The sequence below is a fragment of the Poecilia formosa genome, unplaced genomic scaffold (genome assembly GCF_000485575.1).
Source record: "Poecilia formosa unplaced genomic scaffold, Poecilia_formosa-5.1.2 Scaffold133, whole genome shotgun sequence".
Classification (NCBI taxonomy): domain Eukaryota; kingdom Metazoa; phylum Chordata; class Actinopteri; order Cyprinodontiformes; family Poeciliidae; genus Poecilia; species Poecilia formosa.
In genome coordinates this window covers 858039-866141 of record NW_006800072.1, presented here as the reverse complement: position 1 = coordinate 866141, position 8103 = coordinate 858039, and the positions used below count along the sequence as shown (strand labels likewise).

The window sequence follows — 8103 nt, the reverse complement described above, 5'->3', positions numbered from 1 at the left end:
CAATAATCATATTGCATTAATGTCACAGTCACAGAGACAATTACACACCACAAAGTTGTGCAAATGCTTTGATTCTACAAGGTTTCCCTCAGAAAGCCCACAGTGCCCAGTGATAAGGGGGCTAGGGCAGTCTACCAGGAAGCCACCATATGTTCCTATTAAATGTAAAAAGTAGGGCTGCACCGATTTATTGGCCAGCCGACTTATTGGTGCCGAATTCCTTAATTTTGGGCCATCAGTGATCTGCTGATCTTTATATGGTCAGTTGATCTTACCCACCGATCTTATCTAGCTTGGCAAAGGTCTAAGAATCAACCTTTGCCTTGTTCTCCGACGAGAAAGGTTTGATTGACAGACCGCCCCGCCAAGTTATGTCTGCACATTTACAATTAACAGTAGTTACCCCACTGTTGTCAACTCAACAACTTTCTTGCTATATTGAGTAACATTTCAGACAAAAAAATGGTATCGGCCAAAATCACCTTTCCGGTGATATTCTGACATATGAGATAGGAAAGAATATGGTCAGAGCTGCCTGTGCAACACAGAACTATCTCAAATGGGGGCAGGGAAATACTAGGCACACTTATGGGCTTAAAATCACCAAATAAATCACAAGTGATGACTTGCTTTAGAACACCTACAACAGAAGAACATGAAATCTGCTTCTGGAGAGACAGAAACTTGTAAGGGACTTTACTCTTTTTCTTTTCTTTTGGGGAGTGCAAGGGGTGGTTCCCCCCTACTGACCTGTCCATAGCTAAGTGTGTTAGAGAAAGGTCCAAAGTAATCTAATATTGTTCTACAGCCTGTTCAACATTCTTAGTCGTGTGCTGTAGTTTACACCACACCAGGGTAAATACAGCTCTGATAGGTGCAACAAAATACCAAAAAAACAGTTTTAATAAACTTTATCAATTGAACTACACTTTATTTTACACTTTGATACAAAACAAAGAAAATGGCAATCAAAAATAAATGCTACAAAATACAACACAATTAAAACTTCAAAGAACAAACTCTGTTCTTGCCCTATTGGTTAAAGCAGAGGCCTTTCAGGATAATCTAATGATGCACTTTTTACCTCACTGTGCTGCCAAGTTTGCAGCTTGCCGATCCGTCTCCCGCTGTCTCTTGACTGGTCCTCAGGCCGCTCACCAGTGAAAACCTTCAGCCTCCCGTCTGTCCACTCTCTACCTCAAGTCTACCTGAGAGAAACACAGTTATTTCCAGACGCCACCACTCCCTTCCAACCACATACTCTGCCAAGCTATTTACTATCCTTTGGACTCTCTTGACGTGACCAGATAACAGAAATTAATTCGTCATCTTCTCCATCCTGCAAATCAGCTGCCTAACTCATTTACTTCTGTCCTCTGTGGACTTCCTGGTCCAATCCCTGTCCTTCATTTGCACATTTCAAATAATTTTGTAAGATCTGCGTTTGTGTGTCTTTGTTACCTACCTAGTAGTCCATTTGAGGTCATTATGAAAAAGACTGTCAGCTACCCTGAATACACACTCAAACTGCATAAAAATTAGTTAAAACAAACCAAATTAACATTGCAAGGTGTGCTAATTACTCTTAACAGTGTTATTTCATACAGAAATGTTCAGTGAATATGAAGACTTTTTGCCGCTGCATTGCTTCTTTATTAAAGGCTTCCTGCTTTCCCCAGAGCAAGTCGAAATGATGTAAAAGTCATTGAAGTGTTACACTGCTTTCCCTTTTATCTCTTTGTCTTGTCTTCTGTTCCTTCTGAGAGTTTGTGGTAATGACGAGCTCTGGTCCCGCAGGTGCATACTGAGAGAGAGACCACATTTTAATCTTCCCCGCAACGCATTTGTCTTTCGTCACATCTACTTAAACTCCCTCAGGTAGTTTTGAGGCCAAATGAGTTTCTCTTTTCTTTTGCATTCATTCATTTGCTTACCATAGGACCTTTTTATTGTTCAGGGAGTTGGCTGGAGCCTATCCAGACCATGATGAGGTGTGAAGCAGGGTAACCCTGGACAGATTGACAGCAAATCACAAGGGGAGGAACAAAAAAGGAAAACATTCTTTGTGGTTGCGGTTATTCTTAATATCAATTTTGAGGTAACATGTTATTGTCACATTCAGAGGATTACCTAAATAACTGCCACTGTTGTCTGTTGGATTGAAATACTTCTGTAAAGCAAAGTGGGCAAATATTACAATTTCAAGATGTGGAATGCTGATTGTCACTGAATACTGAAATTGAATTAAAAGGTGATTATACAATTTTAAGTTTGAGTTGTGTTCTTATACCACCAGATCAAAAAATGTTTTTGTAGTTTTTCTCAATTATTTTAAGTTTTAAAAACTGACTTTTTACAAGAGCTTGTACAATTTTCAGAGCTACTTGCTGTTCAGTAGACATGGTAGTATTGTGTTGATGTAGTGGAGTAGGAGAGTCGGAAAAGGTTGATCCTTCCACAGCTCAGGTCATCAGATATGGCGCAAAATTACATTTCTTAACATTGATTTTGATAAACATGATCATAACAAATGATGGTACTTGATTGTTGTATAATGCATAAGCCCTCCTTTAAAGTTTTCAGACTTGACTTGGACTTGAAATATAAGATTTATGCCTTGAATAGCTAAAATAAGAAAATAAATCCAATCAACAGTAAAGTTGCTGGTCACAATGTGGTTTATAATATGGCCTGTCAGCTTATGTTGCCCGCAGGTTGCCCAAAAAGGATTTAAAAAAAAAATCTTTTTCTGTTTGTCATCTTTTTGCTGACACTCAAACAGGCTCTTGTGCCCTTGTCAGAATTGCTTTATAACACCCAATATAGTATTTTCCCAGGCTGTGGGATAGCCATTAAATCCACTCCTTTATTGTGGGACAACCTTTTAGAAGTGTGACAAAAGATCTCTGCTTCCCAGGGAGCTTGATCTGCCCTAATGGGGCTTGTCTGACTTTACAGAAGGTTTCGATTTCTGAGAATATCCTCCTCAATGGCAGGTGGTCCTGTAGAAAGACTTCTACTTCCACTGAGGGCAATGTGGGTCAAACAGTGACCAGAACTCTTTGTGTTTTGAGGCATAAGTATCACAGCTGCCTGGTAACCCTTCAACATTTGCAGAAGCCCCTGGAGGAATAAATGGCAGTCTCTGCCTGATTGTAAAACTGCTGAATCAGCAGAACAGCTCTGACTCCTTTGTTATTCAGATTAAATCGAAAAATGTTTGAAGACCAAACTGCATGCTGTTCAGTGGAGAACACTTTCCCTTGCTCTGTTGTACACTATAATCTCATGGACTCATGCAAACACCTGGATTTTCAATGGTCTCCTGTTGTGATGATGATCATAAGTTCAGTAAAGATGGTGAAAAATTGGAAAACATGTTGAAAAATTGTTGGACAAGGTGAAATGATATCTTAAAATCTATGTAGTCGAAAAAAATGAGTAATTACTGGGAATTCTTAAGGTGATTGACTGCACAGCATTTTATATCAATGAGTCAGCAAACAGAATGCATATGTGCAACACCTTTTTTAGATTTTCTTTGTGAAAAATAATCTTTTCTTCCACTTAGGAATAATGTACTCCCTTGAGTTGTCCAGTTGCACAAAATCCCAATAAAACATAGTAAGTAAAGGTGTGAGAACTGTATAAACATTATGAAATAGTTTCATAAGGCATTGTATGCAAGTTAACTTTTTTTTTATTATGTTATTTTGAGGAGTAGCTGCTATTTTTACTGAAGTCAACTGCTGCCTACATATGTTTGAAAATTAGAGGAAAAACATACAAAGGAGTCAAGTTACTTAAAAAGGTGCAAAGAGAAAAAATTCCACCCAAACTTCACCAGCAGTTCAAGTAAAGGCAAAACACATGACTTGCTGAACTTAAAAACCCGAAGTACTTTAAAAAGGTTAATTTCTATCTTAACTCTTAATCTGGTTCAAATGTATTTTGTGTAGCAGTTATAAAATCTTGGTAGTTTGATCACTTGGGAGTTGTCTTCCTACTTAATGAAGTTAAAGTAAAAAAGGCTAAAAATGTTTTCAAATTAGGAAGACTTGGGGATGATGATTTCCCTCCCTTTTCTCATTTGGCTGTTTTTCTGTGCTGGATTTACTGAATTCAGCTAAGAAAAGAGTTTAGTTAGATCATAAGCCTAGTGGTTATTACTGAAAAACTCCAGCTACACACCATTAAAGGTGTTGCTACTTCCATTAACATTTCACTTTAACATAAAATGTACACGTAGATCAGTGCTTCTGTGTTGTTTGTATTGTTTTTTGTTCTTTTCTGTGTGTATGTTCTGTCTTCTCAAACTTCCAGTCAGATGGAGGCTCACGCTGAGCTTGGTTCAGCTGGAAGTTTCTTAGTTTCAAAGGAGTTTTTCTCTCTGCTGTTGCAACATGCATCCTCGGTATGAGGGATTACGGCAAAGTTAATTACACAATACATGCAATAATCTACTATGTCTGCATTCCTGTCCAGGAGGAGTGAATGCTAAAAGTCAGTGACTTGATTTAATCTGCTGGCTTTCCTTGGAAAGCGTTTCAACCAATTTTTACAATAAACGGAACTTGATTGGATTGTTTGATTTGATAGGATCAGTTTGGATTGTATGTAATTGACTTTGAATCTTTCAGTATTTGAATGAAATGTGCTGTGTTGTAAATTTGTGCTATGTAAATAAACAGATATGCTTATTTTAGGCGTCAACAATTCATTTTCTGTGGAGTTTTGCAATGTTTTAAATTAATACTCTAAGACAACAGGAGCACAAACAACTAAAAGAGGACTTGGAATGTAATTAATCTTTATCTTTGAGGGATCAAATGCTAGTCAGCACATTGTAAAATAGAAAAAAAATTATTAAATGCATCCCTGACTATTGAGCTAGATGGAGAGGAAGATGAAGACGTTCAGTGATCGTTTGTACATCAGATAGCTGAATATGATATGGAGACAACAGTGTCACATAGTTTTGTTTCTATTAATCTTGTTCAATAAAATTCTATTACTAAACTATAGAACATTACAATTTGGAACATCTCAAGGAACAGACCCAGCAGCCATAAGATTTTAAGAGGCAATCTAAAGGTCAAGCACACAGACGAACAGATCAGTGAGATCTCTTTAGTGGGTGACCTTGCAGGGGATGTGCACTGTGTGAATGTCGAGGCCAAACATGCAGAGAGGAAGAATGACCTGGCAGTTGGGCAGACATGCAGACCTCCCACAAAGAATAACCTTGCAACCCAATTGGGATGAGGCTGCTTTGGTAAGACCGCCTGGCTCTCAGACATACAGGACATGCCCTTGCTCTGGTGCTGCCTTTTTTTTCTCTTTCAGCATGGGGAAAAGTTAGGAATTTCAGCTCCTTTGGTCATCACACTCTGCAGACTGACAGCTTGGACTTGAGAGGGGGGATGTTACTCTTCACAGCACAGAACCTTAGCAGCTTGCATGTTCTGTCTTTTGAATAGTTTTGAAAGTTTAGAAAACAAAATCACAACTCAGAAATAGAATGACAGGATCTTTTTTGTTGCTGATTTTAAAACTATTGTTTAAAAACCTTAAACCAAAGAGAAAAAAAACCTCAGCTCAGACATACTCAGTACATTGTACAGAAACTTTGCACTTACTGTGGTATACAACAACTTCCCTTTTCTACAGCTTTTTATGTGACCAAGTTTCATTCCATTTTTTAATCATAATTTGACTTTAGTATCTATAAAACATTTATTCCTGAACCATTTAATTTGATTTAAATTCACAACTTGTACTTTAAACTAGTTTGATATATAAATATTGTAAAAAATCTTCTTCAATAATCTTCTATTGTAAAAAATATCTTAATCATTAGCTGCTGTTATTTTAATTTTTAACCATTCTTCCTCTCGGCCTTCATGCCCTTTTTTGTTTTCACCAATTCAACATACAGTTACTAAAAAAGGAAAGTGGGTTCAACTATCAGCATTGTTTTGACAATAAGCTTACAGCAATGCTCAGGGGAAGCTTCTATTTTAACTCCAAACTTTTCAGAAGTTCTTAAACAGCAAAATGTGAATAAACGAGTTTGTCCTAATTTTTGTCATTGGATGCGTTAGAAATAAGTGTACGAGAATGAAGGGGATTTATTTTTTGGAGACGGAAATTGTACTGAGAGACAAAATTGAAAAGGGGGTGAAGGTAAGGTGAGTGAGGGCAACTGTAATAAACTTTTGCAAGCTGCCAGAAAATAGGACAAGCACACAATGTCTCTTGTGTATGGTTAGTACAACCTGGAAAAACATGGCACCTGAGACACTGAGTTTTCCAAGACTGGCATCAAGGGAGGAGTCTCTCTGCATATCAATTATGGAAATCATTGTTAATTCAGGCAACAAGTCACAAAAGAATGATGCTTCAAATTGATGCAAGTTCCTGCATATTGTAGACAAAATATATTGCAGCAGAAAACCATTAAATGGAAAAGTTAGCCCAGACAAACGGATGAATGCATGGACAAGCAAAGGCTAAAAAATAGAAAAAGGAAGTATTGAAGGAGACAAGTTGTGGGCACGAAGAAGGCCAAGATTCCTCTGTCAATGGAAAAGAAGAGCAATAGAGTCTAATCTGTAGTCAGAGCTCTCTGCTGAAATGTGGTGAGGATCCTCAGGGGACTGTCACTCTTTACCCACTACTGCCTCTGCTTTCTAAAAGCTTAACTCCATGAAGGATATAAACCATAGACTATACATGCAAATATTAATTTGTGTAAGCAAAGCCTAGGTTTATTTTGCTTAAATAAAATATTAAAGGAACAGGAATCTGTTCCTTTAAACAGATTCCTGTTTAAAGGAATCTTTAAACAGAATCCTTTAAAGATTCTGTTTTAATCTTTAAAGGAAGATTAAAACAGAATGGAAAACTTTGCTTTGTGGTCGTCTTTTATTAGACATGCATGTTGCGTAAGTTGACCTATTTGACACTGTACCACTGAAGTACTTGGATCTGAATTCACTGTGTTTCATGTACATTCATGTTTTGAAGATCCAGATTTTCTTAGCTGGATTAAGTGTCTTACAAATTTTATTTTTAAAATAAATGTTTTGTAGCTGTTCTAAGCAAGAGAAACAAAAACATTCTGAACTCTAATCCTTAAAAATGTTTCAGAGTTGATTATTGCCATACACACACACCATTAAATAAATGGAAATATTTCCACAGGCTGATTTTTAGATGAATGATTTTAAAAAATGTTAGGAAATTTAATTTGAATTGGTCAACTTTAGATTGAAATGATTTTCATTTAAATGAAAACTTGAAGTCGGACTTTGGGAGTAAAGGAATGTTGCTTTCCATCTTGTGATTAAATTATGAATGAATAAAATCCCCACTACATTCTTTTTTACTGTCTTTGTCTAGCAATGCAGCCATGCCATTTCTGGATTAACTCTGTTCTTGTGTCCTTTCATCCATAATTAAAATAACAAGCAACTAATTACTTTTGAATAATGTCAGACCAGTCAGGCGGGTTGTACAATCCCTCTCCATAATTAAAGTGCGCCCAACAGTTTTGGCAGACATTCTCCTCTTAGTCACATCACTTTGCAGTGCTTCAACTAAAACAGTGCATAGGCCAATGCCTTGGAAAAAGCTTTCATTATTCCCCAAGGTCTGATTGTCGGCTAGTTTTGCACATTCAGAGCAAGCTCCGGGAATGCGTTGCATTTCCAGAGCTTCATCCAACCACCCTGAGGGCAAAGAGCACTTTAGCCACAAATTGGAACTTTAAGAAACTGAGTATTCTCTGCATCTGTTTGATAATATTAAAAACACATTTAACAGCGACTGTGAAGAGAACATATTAATCGACTGATCGTTTTACATTGGGGCCAATCATGTGAAAGTAGTTCATAAAAGCACTACCTACATGGAAAAACAAGATCATTTTCCTTTTCCTGACCCTATTTTCACTTGTCGTTGTGCCCAATGGCTCTCCAGAGCTGAAAAGGTCTGTGAGCAAACCTGTTACAGTAGCTCCATATGAAGGAATGGGTGAAAATTTTAATCAAACTATTGTGAGAAGCGTGTGGAAGCATATCAGAAATGTTTACAGTTTTA

At 37.2% G+C, this 8103-nt stretch overlaps 2 long non-coding RNA genes across 2 annotated transcripts in view; both read left to right on the top strand.

The window, feature by feature from the left end:
- The window catches only part of LOC107837311 (uncharacterized), a 74963-nt gene that overhangs the window by 3523 nt on the left and 63337 nt on the right, over nucleotides 1-8103 (top strand). The gene's annotated exons all lie outside the window — the stretch shown is intronic.
- Nucleotides 947-2265, top strand: LOC107837313 (uncharacterized). Its single transcript, XR_001663325.1, has 2 exons — nucleotides 947-1878; nucleotides 1958-2265. It is a non-coding gene; the product is annotated as an uncharacterized LOC107837313 (long non-coding RNA).